The sequence below is a fragment of the Ictalurus furcatus genome, chromosome 4, assembly GCF_023375685.1.
Source record: "Ictalurus furcatus strain D&B chromosome 4, Billie_1.0, whole genome shotgun sequence".
In the NCBI taxonomy this organism is placed as follows: Eukaryota; Metazoa; Chordata; class Actinopteri; order Siluriformes; family Ictaluridae; genus Ictalurus; species Ictalurus furcatus.
The window spans coordinates 16416484-16436449 of NC_071258.1; the positions used below are offsets into that span (position 1 = coordinate 16416484).

General features: G+C 38.8%; 1 protein-coding gene across 1 annotated transcript in view; it reads left to right on the forward strand.

Annotated features, from left to right (window-relative positions):
* The first annotated feature begins 4969 nt into the window (after window positions 1-4969).
* LOC128606790 (uncharacterized) overlaps window positions 4970-19966 on the forward strand; it is a 60655-nt gene continuing 45658 nt past the window's right edge. Inside the window, exon 1 of the mRNA XM_053623205.1 lies at window positions 4970-5191. The gene's annotated coding sequence lies outside the window, so the exon portion shown is untranslated. The remainder of the gene's footprint in view (window positions 5192-19966) is intronic.

A 19966-nucleotide genomic window follows, 5' to 3' on the forward strand; every position in this document is an offset into this window, starting at 1 on the left:
CAACTATGCAAGCAAACCAGAAACTAGAAACCAACTTTGCAAACTCAACCATGCTAGTGGCATGTTTGAGAAAAAATTGGTGACCAAGGGAAACTGGACTGAGGGACTGAGATGAGTGATATACTGAGCAATAGAACAGTTTGTAGCTACCTCATGACAGCAAGGCTAGCAAGCTTAAAAGAGAACCCAAATAAAGCTTGTACCCACAGAAATCTAAATGGATACCACCAAGTATGAAAACACTGCTTCAGCAGTCATGATGTTCTAGCAGATGTTAGGAGTCTATTACCAGCTTTAGAAAATGGGTTACCTGTGGCTCTGATCATAGTTCCAAACTGTTACACAGGTATGCCCAAGATGTATATGAGCCTGAAATATGTATGAAGAATGGAGAACAACAGTCACTTTGTGACTTTGTTGGAAGGTTTCCACATGTGTTCACAGGCACACAAGAAATTATAAAAAGGTGCCCCTGGCAGTTAAGAGGGGTAAAAAGAGATCTTTATATGAATGTTCACAGTTTGGTGATAGTTCATTGGTTTCTGAGGAACTTCAAATGCTTCTTACCACTATCTCTTACACACAAAAAAGAATAAAATAAAATATTTTTATTCTTCCACTTAATTCACCTCACTCTAGAACACATAAATAATCATACTCTGTCTCTCACATATATTCTGCTCATCAGGACATTCCACCCTCACCTTGACTCTTATGTCTCTTGAGGCAGTGCCCTTCCTCTCCCATCCCCCTAGAAGCTTGCTGTCCTCTCCATGACAGCTTGGCAGCTGCTGGATTGTACTCCCCTTCCTTGTGCTCTCTCTCTCTCTCTCTCTCTCTCTCTCTCTCTCTCTCTCTCTCTCTCTCTGCACTGGGGATGTGCAGGACCCACAGTGATGAGAGCAGCCCCAAATGATTACAAGCAGCAGGCTTCACTGTGCTATGTCCCCTCTCTACCTGCCACAACCCAGTGTAGGTACCTGCTCATTAGTTCCAGCATTCATACAAGGCTTTGAACATACTTTTAAGGCTAAACACCCATTCACATGCACACTTGCACACATACACATGCAAAATCTTTTTTCCTCCACACACAGCACGTTAAGGGAACCAGTGAGACTTTCCCAAGATGGTAATGCCTACAGTATGACAAACCTGAATATTTAGTCCCCACGATCATTTACTCACAGGTTCCCAAGATGAATAAGTAATGGATCTATAAGGAGGGAAAAAGAAGTGATTTGGGTAAGGGTTTTTAGTGGGGATGTAAAACTTTCAGCAACACTTATATATAATATATATATATATATATATATTATATCTCGCACTTAGATAAGTAAAGAATGAACACACAAAAGAGATGCATATAGAATAAATATATAATCATTATTTGACTGTGACAGACTAATAAAAAAGCAGACATCAGGGGACAAGTGTTACAGAGGCTAATCTTTATCTTCTTTGAGTCTTCTGCATATCAGATGACTTTCTATTGATGATAAACTGTGATAAACACTGGGAAGAGGACCAAAAGGATTTTCAAAGGTTACCAATATGCTCTTTGTAAATTCCCTTTGCTTTTGGCTCATATATACAATTAGTATACAATTACTTTTCCTTTACTACTTGCTGAAATAGGACTATATCTTGCTATGTCCTGGGATCAACCATGAAAAATTGATTTTATGCACCAAAACAAATATGACACAGAGCCTCCAAGCAGCAGAGCAAGTTTTTGTACTTATTTCCATAATCAGCTCAGCGCCATCAATGTTATGGGAAGATACAAGCAAGTGTATTGTAATCCTCTAGGATAGTGTGCACAGTGTGGTCCTACAGATGATAGATTTAGCTATTTATGATTGAGTTTACTGTAAAAAGTATGCATACATTAAATGTATCACAGCATAGCAATGAGAAAAAGGTCTTTTTCACCCATACTAACATAAATGGAAATACTGTTTTTAGCACCGTTTTAGGGATGAAAAATGTAGACATTAGATCTATAACTGTGAGTGATAGTTCAACGGGCATTTAGGTATTCACACACGGTGTGGGTGTAATTAAACATATGACATTGAATAATTTATTCTTGAGAACCAGACCATGAAGACTGAAACAAGGAAGGTTAATCATTGTAGTTTATACAGCTTTGTTTGTGTGTGTGTGTGAGTGTGACAGAGAGAGATGTCTCAATCATACTAGGGTGCTGGCCTAGCTGTGGCCAACGGTTAGGTCCCAGTAGCAGAATGGTTAATACACTCAGCACATGTTGCCTTCTGTAACAGGTGGTGTGGAGCAGTCAGCGACGGCAGCCAGCATTCCTGCCTATTTGTGCCGGTGGCCCCTGGTATTCCGGGATTTACACCACCTATACCCTCCTCCATCCCACCCCCTCTTTCCCTCTCCTGTCCTCTCCCCACCATACAGGCTTGACTGACAAGTTAATCGTTTGGCTAAGATCCCCTTGATTATTTATTCCGCTGCAACAGAACACCTCCCAGTCAATGAAACTGCAATATAATGCTCAAGCTGGGCAGAAAAGGAGGTGGATTAGGGTGTTGAGCAACTGGAAAAAAATTGTTGCTACCGCCTCCATTTCTCAGGCCCTCACTTCTCCTCCACCCAGCTGCTGGTAGGTTAGAAACAGACTGGCAAAAATAAAGAGAAAAAGACAAAGAAAGAGAGAGAAGAATGTGTCTCAGGAGGTAGCACACCGAAAGGCAGGTTATTAAAAGCCACAAAGCGGATTCCCTGCTGGGCATGGAGAAATAGCTGCAGCACGGGAAGGCACATCTGAAAGGAAGGGAGTCCACTCACTAAATTGGTCTAACCGTCTGAGTGTTTTATTTCACAGGGTTTTGTAGTTGTAGCAATGTTTTGGGACTAAGGCTGGGGATGGTGAGACCCTCAGCCAGTGACGGCAGCAAAATGGTCACTGCAAAACCAAGTGAATAACATCAAATTAACAGCTGACCGATAGACACAGCACTGCTTATAGAAAATAGTAAAATACTAAAAATAACAAAATATATTAAATATATGATAGATGCTTAGAAATGCATGGGATATACTCAAAAGTTCTAACATAAACATTTCATTTACACATTCAAGCAGCTCTGAATCAGCTTTCCAGGCAGCTTATTGCCCCACTGCCAGATCTACACAGAGTGCATCTCAAACTATTGATCTACGGAGGAAGCAAAGCAAAAGCAATTAGTGCTATTATTGTTCCAGTCACACCACTTCAGTCAACGATCCAATTTCCATGCTGTTTGCACACATAATTAAAACAAATCTGTTACATATATATCAGGGATCATCAGACCCCCTTTCACAGACTCCAGTGGCATGTTAAGTCAATGCAATGGCAAAGATGCAAGAATCAATATGTTCCAGTCACTAATGCCATAGGGAGTCACTCAAAACCCTGTTGAATATTGACCACTATTATCCCATATCCAGTATTGCACAACCTCCACAAAGGTACAGGTGAATTATAGTCACATTTGAAAACACCACTTCCTGGGATTTTACTGTCCCTAAAAAGTGACTTTATGAAATGAAAAGATGCTAAAATGAGTTGATGCTTTTGGGAGGGGAAAGAGAGTGGTTAACATCTTTGTTAAGTTTTTTTTTTTTTTTTTTTAAAAAGCACTGAATATGTAACCTTTCAGCCTCTCTTTCCCCCAGGTTCTCTGCATAATAGTCCATATATTTCTTTGATGACTAACATTCAAAGCTCTATTCCCTATGGCTTGGATTTTATGTTCCATAATGTGTGTGCACTTCTGCTGCATGACTGTCTGACCTATTAACAAAATGTATGGCTGACGAGCCCAGTGGAAATTCGCTACAACGTAAATGCAGAGCTTGTGTTCTGAATGATGTACTTTTCACTGCTCCTTTCCAGCAGAATTGTTTTAATGTGTGCTCTATTAAACATAATGTTGTTGCAAAGTTATAGTCTGCAATTTTTGTTGTAGCCTGAGGGGGCAGATTAAACATCAAACCTTGTCCGTAGAGAGATTTCAATTTCAATGTGCTAGTCCCTATTAAATGTCTTTGCTTATGATGTGACATAATTGGCTGATTAAGCCCTTTATTTGGTGATGATTTTGTCTTGGAAACAGAATGCTGAGCAAGTATTGATAATTGCATGATACACAGAAATGCAGGACACTATGGAAGATTAAAAAAAAAAAAAAAAAGTATAGGATTCAATCCCAGTGTATGCTCTTAGAAAAAAATGTTTTAGGACTTTAAAGGATTCCTTGGTTTATCCCTTTGGGGGAATGCTTAAATGTTCTATGTAGGATTTCCCTATCAGACAGGGCTCCAAGGAGAACCCATTTAGAAATCTAAGATGTATCCACTTACTCTGTTATGCATAAAAAACTTACCTATTGGACATTAAAACACAAAATTATAATTAGGACACAGATTATAATTATAATTAGCGCACATGCACTTCTGTTAATAAATGTGAAAGGGATAAAGCAAAAAAAAACATAAGTTTTCATGTATCACACATGAACACAAATAGAGCAAGTATGTTATTCATAAGGCAGCAGTTAGATTAAGCAGTCAGTTTCACACTTTCTCCCTACACCTTCTCTTATGACAATCATTATCTTTTACTAAAGTCTTGACTAGATTACTTGCCTTGTCAAGCTGACCTATTTTGATATTTGTTAGCTTTTAAATATTTTTTAGCTCCTCCTATGTCAGGAATGTCAGCATAATTGGCTTGTAAGTGGTCCATAAAGAATTTTGTAGTGTGCCACACAGATGACAAATTGATCATATAAAGAATGTCTAAATTGTACCAACAGAGGTCACTGAGAGGAAATGGAACCACATACACATGCATACAATGTCTGTACCGACAAAGTATATTCTATGACATTTGCAACTTAATACCTCTATACAGGGCAAAGGAGAAAAAAAAATTGGCAAGAGAAGGCTAGGCATAAAAATAGAGGGCTGGTGTCACAGCAAATGTCAAAGGTTTGACCTCTCTTACTGTCTGCCACTCATGTCTAATACTGAAGTCTTCTGACCACCCCTAGAGCCACTTTTAACTATGCCATGCCCTTATAGCCCATCATGACATTCCTCCAAGTGATGGCTGGTCACCACATGACTGTTTGATTTGAAGGCTGTATCAAGGAAGGCACTGTGGTTGTTGGTAAGTTTACCCTAGGTTTTGTTTAAACAAATTAACAAAGGATGGAGTATTATTGGTTAAATGAGAAAGAAATGACAAAAATATCAGCCTCAATCTGACTGCTTCCTAAAATCTCACATTTTAATGAAGTATGGCTATTGTAATTTATTCCAACTTTTTATTCAAACTGTTGAGCATTATATTTATATTACAATATTTATGAATTCACATTTAAATCTAATTTATTAGGCTGGTTCAATAGAGAATATTAGGATGATCTGATTATTACAAACACACTTAAATACAATGCATAATCCTACACATTTTTACATCAAAGCAGTATATAATCATATTAAATCATTTTATATTCTATTTTAGATAGTTGTACAGTACCAATATTCACCTGTAATTAGCAATAAATAAATAAATCTTAATTCATTAACAAAATATTCATTTATTAAATCAATTTATATTCAAATATTTTATGAAAATCATGGTTTCAAGACATCATTTAAAGACAGACATATTCAATGCTGGGTTATTTCTCACACCCTTGCAAGACATAGGTTTAAAATAATACATGCTATAGCTATATGGGCCTACATATGTAATTTATGTATCTGTGTAATCTATGTAATCTTCTATGGTAGATTATGTGACACATTTTTATATTTTGCATACTGTAATCTACACAAAACCTAGAAACGTGACACATAAACCACAATTGTCGCAGGAGATATTCAAATTCACAGTACACTGCAGTAGAAAATGTTTTTTGTTTGGTTACAGAGAGCAGAATTCCCTCTTGCTGTTACTAATGTGTATTGCTAGGGTGTAAGAGTTGCACAAATGTTCAAATGTCCAGTTCAGAAATGTCTGGGCTCTTCTTTAGTTAATTCAAAGCATTCAACTCTTAAACCTAGCATGAGGGTCAGTCAATAAAGCTAGCAAAGGGGGAGCACTCAATTCCATTCCATTGATATTCAAGTGCCTTAGCGATACAGCTGAAGGTAATTATTACATGGTGACTTTTAATGTGGAAGTGATTTTGTGGTTGCCGAAGTTCAAGGATGCCTCAGACAAGTCTCATACACTGGTGTTCTAATTGTACCAGTTTGTACTGCCTGTCACAAATCCAGAAAGGGTGTGATGTTCCTGGTGGTGACTGTGGAAAAATGTGCAGTAGGAACAGAAAGTGACGACCCAATCAGTGGTTAAGTAGCCAGTGGCCTAAGTGTGTTATTATTATCATTATTATTATTATTATTATTATTATTATTATTATGCTGGCACTGATAACTGATGCCATATGTGAGATCTACATTTTAGATTGAACTCACATATGACAGCATAGATTGGACTGTTTTAAACAACTAATTCCTAAAACATTTTGATATTCTTTAACATCTACATGTTTTATATAAAACACATTTCCTTAAAGTTTCTAATATGATAATAATTAATTGTTGTTTTCAATTAATTCATAAATTCTATCTGGACCTGCTGCACTCTTGCCAAACTCTTGCCGACACTCTTGGTCTTGCCAAACTCTTACTGTGTGGTTTGTAGTCAGAGAAGGGTTAGATAGTGGTCAGCAGCCAAATCTAGTGTTGAGAGTTTGTTAACACTTGTGAGCATTTAGCTATAAATACAGCTCTCAGTGTTTTATTCAGACTGATTTTTTTTGTTTGCTTAATGTCAGAGATTGGAGGCAGAAATGGATGCAAGTGCAGATTAAGTTACTAATAATACTCAAAATAAACACAAAAGAAGCTATGAACATGAGGCAAAAACACTAAGGTGAGGAATAAACCATAACCAAAAGAACATAACAAAAACAACAGCAAGGTGAGACAAATAAAAGACAAACGTACAGTGCAATCTATTGTGAAAAAGTATTTTTGTGTATATCTCATAATAAATAGTTTTAGATCTTCAAATTAAATACAAAGGCGGAGTAAACACACAATACATTTTTTTTTTCTTATTGAAACAAAAAAAGTTATCTAACACCTGTCACCAGTGTGAAAAACTAATTGCCTCCTTAAACTCAAAATCTGGTTGTTCCACCATTAGCAGCAATAACTGCAACCAAATGATTGCTATAGCTGGAGATCAGTCTTTCACTTACTTCTAGGACTAGGATTTACTCCTATGCTTTGGATCATTGTCTTGCTGCATAATCCAGTTGCCCCTGAGTTTCAACTTATGCACTGAACATGGGACCTTCAGCATTTTCTGGTAGAGAGCAGAATTCATATTTCTCCCAATTGTTGCAAGCTGCCCAGGCCCTGAAGCAGCAAAGCATCCCTACACTATCACTCTACCACCAGCATGCTTGACTGTAGGTATGATGTTCTTTTTGTGGAATTCTGTGTTTGATTTACGCCAGATGTAACAGGAATCATGTCTTCCAAAAATTTCCATTTTTGAAGCATCAATCCACAGAATAAAAGGTTTGAGGATTATAAAGGCATGTTTTGGTAAAATTCAGATGAGCCTTAATGTTCTTCTGGGTTAGCAATGTCATTATGATAGTGATGCCATGAATAGTAACCTTTATTGATGCAAGAGAGGCCTGTAGTTCCTTTGATGTTGTCCTTGTATCTTTTGTGACTTGCTGGTTGAGTAGTTGTTGTGCATTTGGATGAAATTTGGAAAGTTGGCCACTTCTGGGAAGGTTCACTGATGTGCCGAGAATTTCCATTTGGAGATAATAGCTCTCAATGTGATCCTTTCGAGTCCCAGAGCCTTTGAAATAGCTTTGTAACCCTTCACAGACTGATGTATTTCAATCACCTTCTACCTCATCATTTCTGGATGACGTGATCAGGTGACATAGCAATTAAGTGCGTTGCGTGATGTATAAATGACACCTGTGAACCGGGCCGTCAGCTTTATTATCTTCAGCGAGACTGCATGTCGGTCATTTGTGTAACGCTCGCAAAAAGACTCTTCATTTCCTCTCTCTTTTCCAAAAAAATAAAATAAAATGGGAGAAAAGTATGAGTGAGAGAACTCAGGAAGTGTGTTACACCTTGCTCCTGTTCATCACAGGGAGGACTGCACACTTTCTGTGTGAAGTCCCTACGGGTGGAGAATGCCACAGCAGCCCTTGAGAGGTCTTGACTGTGCGCATTGTGAACGCCTTACAATTAGGCAGCTCTGCTCACGACTTGCTCTCTTCTCGGCCGAAGTGAGTTGGGTTTCAGAGCCTTGCGGATCTGGGCCGGTCGCTGCCAAGGCAGCCACTCGTCTCAGGTCCTGGAGATCTTGTATGGCTCTGGAAGAGGAGCCGGAGACGAGCGCTGCTCTATCTCTTGCCCTGTCTTCCAGGTCCGGCTCTCCGCTGGATTTTGGCGCTCTCTTCGCGGCTCCTCCTTCCGCGGCTCCTCCTTCCGCTATGGAAAGCCAAGATAAAAAATCCTCTGTCAGCTACAGAAAGCCAAAAAAAGAAAAATTCCTCTCTGACTCAGAGGAGCCAGAAGGGTTTGCCAAAAATGGAGAGCAGCTCTCAAGCATATAAAGAGCTGCTTGAAGTGATTACTAAGGCTGGATGAGCTTTTTTCTCCCCAGTGAAAATAAATCTCTCACACTGCAGAAGTGCATGACAAAATATCACGCTTCTGTGGGAAAACCATGCATAAGCTGTATTCATAACCCTGCGATGTTGGATTATTCGGCCATCGTGGGGAATGAACAGCATGGCTCTTTAGCTATGCTGAAGGTGGAGGAGGCGCTTGCGAGCTATCTCTCCCCATTGACGGCAGGTAATTTAGGAGGGCCGGCTTTTCCATCCAAGCCATGTAAGGCCACCGTAGCATTGGTGGGCAAGGCCTATGCAGTAGTGGGTCTTGCTTGTAGGTCACTGCAGATAATGGCAGTGTTGCAGGCCTAACAAGTCATCCCAAATTTTCAATCTTCTCTGATCAGCGAGCTGTCACAGGACAATGAAAATCTGATGCTTTCCCTCCAACAGAATGTGGAAGAGTTAACATCACTAAAAGACCATCTAGCAGTGTGGAAACTACTGCCAAATGTGTCTCCATGGGTTCTTTCCATCAGAGAACAGGATTACAGGTCCAATTCGGAGCTCAACCCCCTCGGTTCAGAGGTGTGCTCACCACAGTAGTCAGCACAGAGCAGAGCCTGATGTTTGCGTAGTAAGAAAGATCCCTCTTGGACAAAGGGGTCATAGAACATGTACCCTGTTACCTGAGGGAGGGAGGTTTTTACAGCCGTTATTTCCTGGTCTGCAAAAAAGATGGAAGTATGCAGCCAATTTTAGATCAGCGCCATCTGAAACGTACTCTTTGGACAAACAGGTTCAAGTTGCTGACGCTCACACTTATCATTCCATAGGTCATTAATGTGTTGTGTCAATTTTAGAGTAGGGTTGGACACATTCAACCAGCACTTAGGACCTGTACAGTTCCTCCTTGTTGTGCTAAGATATAATCTAAACTGACCCGATTCTGCAAAATCATCATCCGTTGTGATTGCAATGTGTTGGATATGATGCCTAAGGATTTTGCAGTATCATTAGCCATTTCTCGACTTCATGAGATAACATACAAATTTGATCAAGGTTTATCATGACACCATAATTAGGAAAAGGAGCACCTAGAAATCTGCTCCAAAAATTTTGACTACAGGCAAGATACTGAACAATCAGTTAGTGATGACAGTGAGATACAGTGGGGGAAATAAGTATTGAACGTGTCAACATATTTTTCAGTAAATATATTTCCAATGAGGCCATTCACATGAAATTTTCATCAGACTTTGGTATTAACTCAAGAAAGTCACACATATAAAGAAATCCAAACATTAAAGACCATAAATGAAGTTATGTGTAATAACGAGGGATGACACAGGGAAAAAATATTGAACAATTTCACTGAAATTTATTTAATACTTAGTGGAGAAGCCTTTGTTTGTAATGACAGCTTCAAGACGCTTCCTGTATGAAGAAATTAATCGGCCATAATATTGAGGTGTGATTTTGGCCGATTCTTCTAAACATATTGTCTTTAAATCTTGTTCAATTGGATTCAAGTCAGGTGATTGACTGGGCCATTCTAAAACCTTGTATATACATATATACATAAAACGTGTTCAATACTTTTTTCCTTTGTCATTCCACTTTATTACACATAACTTTATTTATGGACTTTATTATTGTGAATTCTTTATAATACTGATGTCTGGTGACAATTCAAGTGAATAGCCTCATTGGAAATATATTCACTGAAATTTTTTTTGATGCTTTCAATACTTTTTTCCCCCACTGTACATAATGCCTTAGAAATTTCACCTACTGGGGTGAAACACCATGGTTTTCTACACACCACAGAAACATAAATGGAGTAATAATATCAGTGACCCTATGAGGAGGGACGTATGTTTGATTACAAATCGTGATGCCTGGGATGCAACACTGAGTGGTGACCGCTCTTCTAAAATTATGGCATGTGGTGACATTAAATGAGAGAACATCTGTGTGGAGCAAGGCACAGGTGTCACAGGCTGAGGTAGCATGTCCAGCCCACTTAATGCCAGTAGAAACACTCACTGGATGAGGAATGAAAACCTTGCAGCTGTTGTGGATAAAAATGACATGAAATAAACAGGAGGGAGACCTAGTATGAGTAATATGTAATTTTATTGAAAATTCACAGGACTGGTTGGATTCACACTTTAAGATCTTTAAGAGTAACACACTATGGTTTATTAGTCACAGAGAAATATAAGAGCTGAGGAGGGCAGGCTGAGAAACACACACACTCTCGTATAGTCAAGGGCAGGCGTGCAGACATAACACACACAAAGGCCCAACGCACACACATAACAGTATGAGATAACAACATGAGACTAAGGTCTCTCTATAATTGTTTTCTCTCTCTCCCACTTTCAATCCTAATGGTAGTCAGAAAGTCCTCTTTCAAAACATAATGGTAGTCAGAAAGTCCTCTTTCAAAACATAATGGTAGTCAGAAAGTCCTCTTTCAAAACATAATGGTAAATTTGATAAGCCTCTTTTTAAACATCATGGTAATGTAGATGAGCTCTTTTTTAACCCTATTGGTATTGATATCATAGTCTTTCTAAAATATATTGGTTATCTACTGTGTAAATACAGTATAAATACTGGAGCTTGAGCTCCAGGTGTCAGATCACTTCTGAGAATTCTCATCGGTGTGGATCTCGTGTGGTGGAACGGAACCAATAAATCTGGACCCTTGCTTCTTCTCACTCACGGCTGGTATCTTTTTTTCTATCTCCAACTGGGTTTACAGATGTGAGTATTTGCTTCTATGTTGAATTTTAAGTGTCTTTGGGTGATAGGCTAAATTTGGGCCAGCATTTGGTGACCACGAAGGGACTGGGTTAAGATCTATATGTCTGTAATCTCTCCCGTGGGACTTCACTCTCTAAGCAACAGATAGGCCGTGTAGGAAGAAGGCATTGCAGACGCCTGATATTTCAAAGCTCTGTCTTAGTGGTCTGTTGTTACGATTGGGAAGCCCCCGGGGTGGGAAGAAAGACTAAAGTTGGTCTCCAAAAGAACCTTGAGTGAGTGAGAAGAGGTAAGAGAAGTGTGAACCGATTGTAATTGTATAAGGGGTATGTATAAGGTTCATAAGACTGTTTAATGAAATTGTATGTGTTGTGTGAGTGAAAGTCCTGCAATACCGCTGGTTAAAAATTCCAGGGCTGGATAGGAAGCAGGTGGATATGAGGCCTCAAACCCCAGATACCGGCCACTAGAGGTGGCGGCTGCATTGGTGGGGGACCCCTAATACCGCTGGATTGAGTCCAGGTCTGGATAGACAGGGGTATAAATCCTGGGCCCAGGTCCGGGTCACGCAACTCGGGGAAAGGACCCGTCAAGAGAAGCGTGCCCGGTGTATGAATGTGTATTAACAAATGTGTGTGTGATAATATAAATAGGTGTAACAGTGTGTGAATATAATGTTGGTGTGAGAGCTTGCATGCATGTGTGATAAACTCCAAAAATTAGTTTTGGAGATAAGTGTGAGTGAGTGTGTGTTCTTTTCTGTGCAGGCCTGCTTCTGTGTGAAAGGGGAAAAAAAAAAAAAAAAAAATTAAAAAAAAAAAAAAAACAACCACTATGTGTGTGCTCTTCAGATTGAGATGGGTAACATAGAACGTTGTGAGATATTTCTGCTTTTTCATTGAATGTTTTGAATTTGGTACAGACTTTGTGTGAGTCGGGTGGGACTGTTTGTATTATAATTACTTTGGTATCAATAACTGCTGCATGAATGTTTTAAAAATTGGGGAGCAGTCAAGAACATTGTAAATATTTTAGACATCTGCCTGATTGCCCGTTGTGTAAATCAGAACTTCTAGACCTGTAATATATAAAAACATATTCCCACATTGTGTGATCCAGGGAAAAAGGAAGACTGAAGGTGGAAAAAAGTGTGCATTTTCAGGCCCCAGAAGCCATTGTTGAGAAATGAGTGAGTCAGACGCTCGAAATGTGGAGGAGAAAGTCCATTTGGACCTTTCATTTATATTCCATAAATTAAGTTATAATAAAGGGTTTCTCTTTTATGACATGTGAGCAGAGAGATAAAAAAAAAAGGAATAGTTTTCTGTAGGCCTAAAAGGAGGTCTTAGCCCAGATTATAGAATACATGGTTTGGTTTGTCATTTACACATACAGCCTTATAATCTCAGTAGCTCAATTGTAGTTAGCTTGCTCTTTCAGCAGCCTATGGGCTGTGGATAGTTCTATGGGAGATAAAAAGTAGTCGACACAGAGTGTTTCTTTTTTGTCTATATTGCTCATTTCATTCAGTGCCTTGTCTATAAATCCTGCAGAGATGTTAGGTATAATATTTGTAGTATTTTAGTAACTATTGTTATACAACTTGAAGTTAGTAAGTTATAAAAAATTGTGCTCACAATTATGGTAATTAAGTACATAACACTTAAATTCCTTTTAAATAATGTGGAAAAACTAGTTGGAACAACATGATTTTTATGAGTAATCAAGTTAAAAACTTGTGATTATTATACAGATTATTAAATGAGTTTTAATTGAATACATTTGACTGTAGAGGAAAAGCTAATTTCTCCAACTCGGTGTGGTTCGTTGGTTGAAATTAATTTAAAGTTGTCATAACTCAAAAATGATTGGTGTTTTGCAAAACTGTCTGTGTGGTTCGCCTGAAAGAGTTTTATGTGTGTTTATTGTTTGTTTAGTATTATGGTGTTACTGTGCGTGTTCCAAGTTATGAGGGAGGGTCTCCGTCCGGCCCGGCTCCTCAGTCTCCTGGCATGACACCAGACTGGATTGAGACCGTGTTGAGCGGATTGTATACAGTTCCATATTTATATTGGGTACACAGCTGGTCAGAAGCAGACGCGCCGGAGCTCCAAATCATTCTTTTAATTTTAATTTGAATCCTGTGTGTTTCCCTGTTTGGAAACTGAATGAAAGTGTTTTGAGTTCCATGATGACGTTCATCTAAACACAGAGCGCGCAAGAGAGGGAGAGAGCGCGTGCGAGAGATTTTTTTTTTCCTTTTTTCTTCCCCTTTTTACAATCTTTTAGTTATCAAATTTCACACTACACATTAAAGTCACCTGCTTAAACATATTTCTGTAAAAATTAAAATCAATCAGTATTTTTTGATGTTATCAGTCCGGAGAGAACTTTAATGGTAGTTTATGTGTTGTGCCACGTTGTTTCTTCTGCACAGGCATATCGACATCTTTGCTTGACTAATGATAAAATTGATCAGCTGACATTTGAACCTGTTCCTTGTGAGTGATGTACTTAACAAATTAATAAAAAAAAAACCTGAAAAGTAAAACAGACCCGAGGTTACAGTCTCTGCCTAACTCTGAGGCCAAATCACAAGGACCGAAGTGAGACATGTGCAATGTGGTCCGTATCAGGCTAGGTCACATCCTCCCTGTTGAGATAATGTTGAGCCTAAACATTCGGTTTAGAGAGCACTGTACCTTCACAGCAGTATTAAATGTAAGTAAGTCAAGTGAACTGACTCACTAACAAGAGCTGGAATAACCATAACTAATTTGTGTATCTGTGATTCCTATACGGGTACGTGTCTATACATTGTTAAGCAGTGTAAGTGTGAGTTCTTCTGGCGTGTGGTATTCATGTTGCATAATGATGAATAATTTCTGCATATTTTCTCTTTAAATGCTGGTTATGTCCAGTGATGAATAATTAGTAAGATCAGATGGCAGTAGTAGTCTGCACATTTTGAACTCTCTGTAAGGTGTTGTACGCCTGTTACAGATGTGATATCTGAGTCCGTAACATTAGAATAAGGTGGTGATTACTTAATGCGGAATTCGGGTTTTGCAGGGAGTACGAGTATCTGGATTAGGCAGCCTTGCATAATGGTTCCTTTTGCTGACATGTTGTGCTGATGTGAGTTTGTGAGTTAGTTTAATTACAGTCTCTTTGCAACAGTGTAGTTTGAAGTGATTTGTTTCTTTTCTGAACCGTAGATTGGTGAATAGAATAAAGTAGTTGTGTGTGTATATATATATATATATATATATATATATATATATATATATATATATATATATATATATATATATATATATATATGGTGTGCTATGGATATGTCATACAAAGTATACGAGTTGCAATATTTAAATAATACAGAGCAGTGGTCACAAACTCGAGGAATGGAGCATATACTGCACATTCTGTGAAGTGAATTGATAAATCTTTATACGGTAGCTGTGACTGAGCTGTGAACTGGATGCAGGTGTGTGTGATCTGGGAATTGCAGTCCATGGCAGCCATGTTTGTGGACTGCAGTGCAGGATGGGAAATGTGGTTTGTGACATGAGTAGATTTAACACTACCTTAATATGGTCAAATACAGTTTAAATGAAATGGATACATTTATAGAAGGAATCTTATGCCTTTTCACAAATGGGTGCTCAGCCAAGGAAACAAATTGGTGGTAAATTGAAACAAAGCTCATGGATAATAAATTTTATTTTAGACTAAGTTAAATACACATTCACATTACTCCTAATTAGATATATTTAAATAAAGTGAACAAAATTTAAATGTCATGTATGAAGGGTCTGAGTGATATTTTGAGTGTGGTACAGTTATAAGTTAATAAGGGATGAAGGGGTGCATGCATGTCTACCATTTAGGCTAAACACTATTGTTGTACACATAAAACCAAATTCACTAGGTTGTTTTGAATAAAAATTAGTGGGATAAAAGTGACTAGAGAACTGTAAATACATGTCTAGATCTCAACCTCATTTACTCTATTTTAGTTCTATATTATTGGGATTATCACTTGTTAGCACAGATGGGATATTAACATATTAGGTTAGTGTACATCACAAATAGTCCTAGACTAAAGGATTTTGTTTTTCATGCACCAGAAGGATATTAAGAAAGGAAATCAGGAAGGGATAAGAATGAATCTTTGCCAATTGAGTTTGTATTTTTAAAGTCAACAGACTAGAACTCTTTTACAGATTAACTAAACATGAGAGTGGAAGACCCCTTTATGTGAGGTGTTATTCGTTTGATTAGAGAAGTTGAGATTACTTTAATAATTTTTAAATGATTTGATAGACCAACATTATTTAATCTCTGCAGCAATATCTCATGATCCACTGTGTCGAAAGCCTTTGATAAATCGACAAACAGGGAAGTGCAGAAGGTACCGTGACATTGTTTTAGGGCTTTCAAAACAGCTGTTGTGATGATATGTTTTTATGACCTTAGACTTTTTTTCAAACTGATAACATGTCAACAGTTCACTGAAAAGGCTTTCTACAAGGGACATAGGACAGGAGGCTTTGGGATTGGACTGTAATGATCTAATATAGTGGGATTTCCCTGGTTTAATAAAAAAAAAAAAAAGCTGATTTCCAAACTTCTGGTATAACCCCGTTGTCTAATGAAAGATTAAAAAGATAAGTCAAAAGAGATGAAATAATATCAGCTGCTAAGTTTAGAAATACAGACTCCACACAATCAGGGCCTTGTGATTGATTTATATCGAACAATGTGTGTGCTCTGTAAACATCAGAAGTCTCCTCATTTTGAATGTTTAATGGCTTTCTGCATTAGTAAAATCAGTATACAGTGAATCACTTGAAAAATATTCACCTTTTTTAATAGGCCTTGATCTGATGCATAAATTGAACATTTAATGATGGGTTTTGCAGTTGTGTGTTCCCAGTTGTCTGTCTCCAGTTTCCAAAGTGGACAGTGATGATGGCACCCCTCATCTTGAACTCACTAACAAACCTGGCACATTATGGGCTGCATAAGGTTGAAGCACGGCAAGTAACAAGTACACTGTAATAAGCTAAAGTGAAGTATAGTCATCCTGTGTCCTGTAAACAATCTCTTCAATCCTCAGAAAAGGATGAAGGAACATGCCCACTTAGTCTAGCATTATTACAGCAAGCTGTGATAACAACTGCGATAAGTTCTGCAATACAACCCACCCAGTAACCAATGTTTAAGGCTGGAAGAGGATGGCATTTTACACAAAAGTTGCAAAGTCAACTAACTAGTCATCTCCATTACTTATAGTATGTTGTATGTAGAATATGTATGTAGAGCTGGGGGGGTCCCGGCTCAGGAGTCTGGGGCGCTTGCAGGTCTGTAGTTTATGTATTGAAAACATTGAATTTGGTGGCACAAGGATTGCCAGCACGGTGCGTGCCACGGCTGGAGATGCTCTCTTAGTGCAGATCACTGGGAAAATTGCTCTCTCACACATCGATCTTACACTCATCACACCAGGTCATTTCTATTTTGAAAGAACAGGATATGGGGATATGGGGTTAGTCTATGTGCCACCCAAAATGAAACTCTTAAACCTATTAGTGTGCCTAATTAATTCTGTGGAGCCAGTCTCTGAGAACACTCACGATTGCCTAGCCGAAATTCATATTTCCTCGAGCTTAAAAGTCTGAAGTTTCAAGTCTGAAATTTCACAAACATTATGAGCACCCTGATCTGCCCAATTGGCTGAATTAAAAGCTATCATTACAGAGTGCAACCTGGTTAAGGGTAAAATTGATAATATATAAATATATAGATAAATACTGACGTTTATGCCCATGGATTGTGTCATCGGTTTGGAGTTGTGCGAATGCAGTGAGGTTTTAGAATGAATTGGAACGCCACTTTAACATACCGAGCAAATAGTTAATTGAATTCTAATTGTACCTTCTGCACTTTGCACTGTATGTATTACAGATGCCCATGATTTTAACCAGTGTGCGAGGGGGAAGGTAGAGGAATGATCTCTGTACTTACAGGCAACGGTGGAGGATAATCTGAGTGTGAGATTTGTGCTCAAATTTTTTTTTTCCTTGACCAGGGATAGGTCCTAGATCTAGCATACCATCTCAAGTTTAACGTAATTTGTGCTGATACTAAACATATTTCGGTAGATGCTCTACCTCTTGCAGTAATGACCTATCGCATGCAGACTAACAGCAATATGTATCTAACACCGCATGAAATGCTTACAGGTCGACCCATGACTGTGTCTGTTCCTTATGAAGGACTGCCACTGGAGTAATTGCAGATGGATCAAAAAACATATATGAGACAACTAACTGTTATTTATGAAGCTATCTATTCACAGGAAAGGAGCTGGGTGCATTGTTACGGGTGAGGCATTACCGCCTCAACGGGGGGAGGTGTTCACCCGAAGGAGGGAGACCAGGAGCTGAAGCTGACTACAAGAACTACAAGGCAGCAGCTGACTACAAGAACATGCGATGTACACGTGAAGGTCCGGTACGAAGCTGCTGTCAACGGGGGGTCTGCCCTCAAGAGAGAGAACTCTCGTCTATCGTAGAACTCTCAAGTCAATGGCAGACCAGGATGAGAAGATGTGATGATCCATACCCTGGGTATGAAGCTCTCTACAGTACGTAAAGTGCTTGAGCTGAAGACAACCAGCATACAGAGAGATACTGCCAACAGAGACTGTCAAGTTGTATTGTTATAAAATGTTTGTGATATGACCCATGACATGTGATGTGCAACAAAGTGTGACGCACTCAGGCACGAGAAAAGTATACTGGTGCTGTCGAGCACATAGTGCTGGCAGGGTGGGAATTTTTCCTCATAGGAGGTTTTTTCGCCCACCCCTGACTGCGAAGGATGGGGTTTGTTTTTTTGGGGGGAAGCAATACTCTGCAGGTCCCGACAAATACAAAACTGTGGGCTGACAGGCCCAGTTGAGAAAGATAGGGACATGTAGATCCAATCCTGATCAGTGTAGCGTAGAAGTGGTTACTGTAAGGGACCCATTTGATTACGAGGATGAGCGCAGGAATTATGGCTTCGTTAGAGTAATCCTCCAACAGCTAGCGGGGGACGGCCATGGGGTGCGGCAGAACCAGTTTCTCCACAGATACCCGCTTAATTAAGGTAGTTTATGAGGCTTTATAGCCTCAGATGGGGGAATGTTGTGGATAAAAATGACATGAAATAAACAGGAGGGAGACCTAGTATGAGTAATATGTAATTTTATTGAAAATTCACAGGACTGGTTGGATTCACACTTTAAGATCTTTAAGAGTAACACACTATGGTTTATTAGTCACAGAGAAATATAAGAGCTGAGGAGGGCAGGCTGAGAAACACACACACTCTCATATAGTCAAGGGCAGGCGTGCAGACATAACACACACAAAGGCCCAACGCACACATAACATTATGAGATAACAACATGAGACTAAGGTCTCTCTATAATTGTTTTCTCTCTCTCCCACTTTCAATCCTAATGGTAGTCAGAAAGTCCTCTTTCAAAACATAGTGGTAGTCAGAAAGTCCTCTTTCAAAACTTAATGGTAGTCAGAAAGTCCTCTTTCAAAACATAATGGTAAATTTGATAAGCCTCTTTTTAAACATCATGGTAATGTAGATGAGCTCTTTTTAACTCTATTGGTATTGATATCATAGTCTTTCTAAAATATATTGGTTATCTACTGTGTAAATACAGTATAAATACTGGAGCTTGAGCTCCAGGTGTCAGATCACTTCTGAGAATTCTCATCGGTGTAGATCTCGTGTGGTGGAACGGAACCAATAAATCTGGACCCTTGCTTCTTCTCACTCACGGCTGGTGTCTTTTTTTCTATCTCCAACTGGGTTTACAGATGTGAGTATTTGCTTCTATGTTGAATTTTAAGTGTCTTTGGGTATTAGGCTAAATTTGGGCCAGCACAGCCTGGAAAGAGAGTGTTCTGAGTTTATGTAAACAAAGTTTGGAGAGTGTTTCCCTTATCATCTAACATAGAACCGGTAAGATGCCACATATGTATGTACAATGTGACAATGTGAAACCAGTGAGTAGCCACTTTTCACCTGAAATTATCCTGAACAATTAATCCGAGGAACTTTTATCAAGGGACCATTTGGTTCCTCCAGACCTTTTTTTGTATGTGTTTCCATCACGGTCTAAAGTACCGTGAAGTTTAGGCAAATTAGTCTGGTGACATATAGCTGCATGCGACAAGCCCTTGGCATAGATATGAAGCCTCAAATTATGCTACAATCAATCTGATTATTGACACAAAGTAAGCTGATTTTAATGATGTAATAATGTAAAATGTTTGCTCAGCTCATAAAAACACGTAGCAGGCTCTGATTAGAAATTTTGAACAATAACAGAAGAGTTTGCTGGTGGGCTGGTGGTTAGGATTAAGCACTCTCACTATTGTGGCCCTGGTTTGATTCCAGTCATGGAATGAATTTAATTCTTT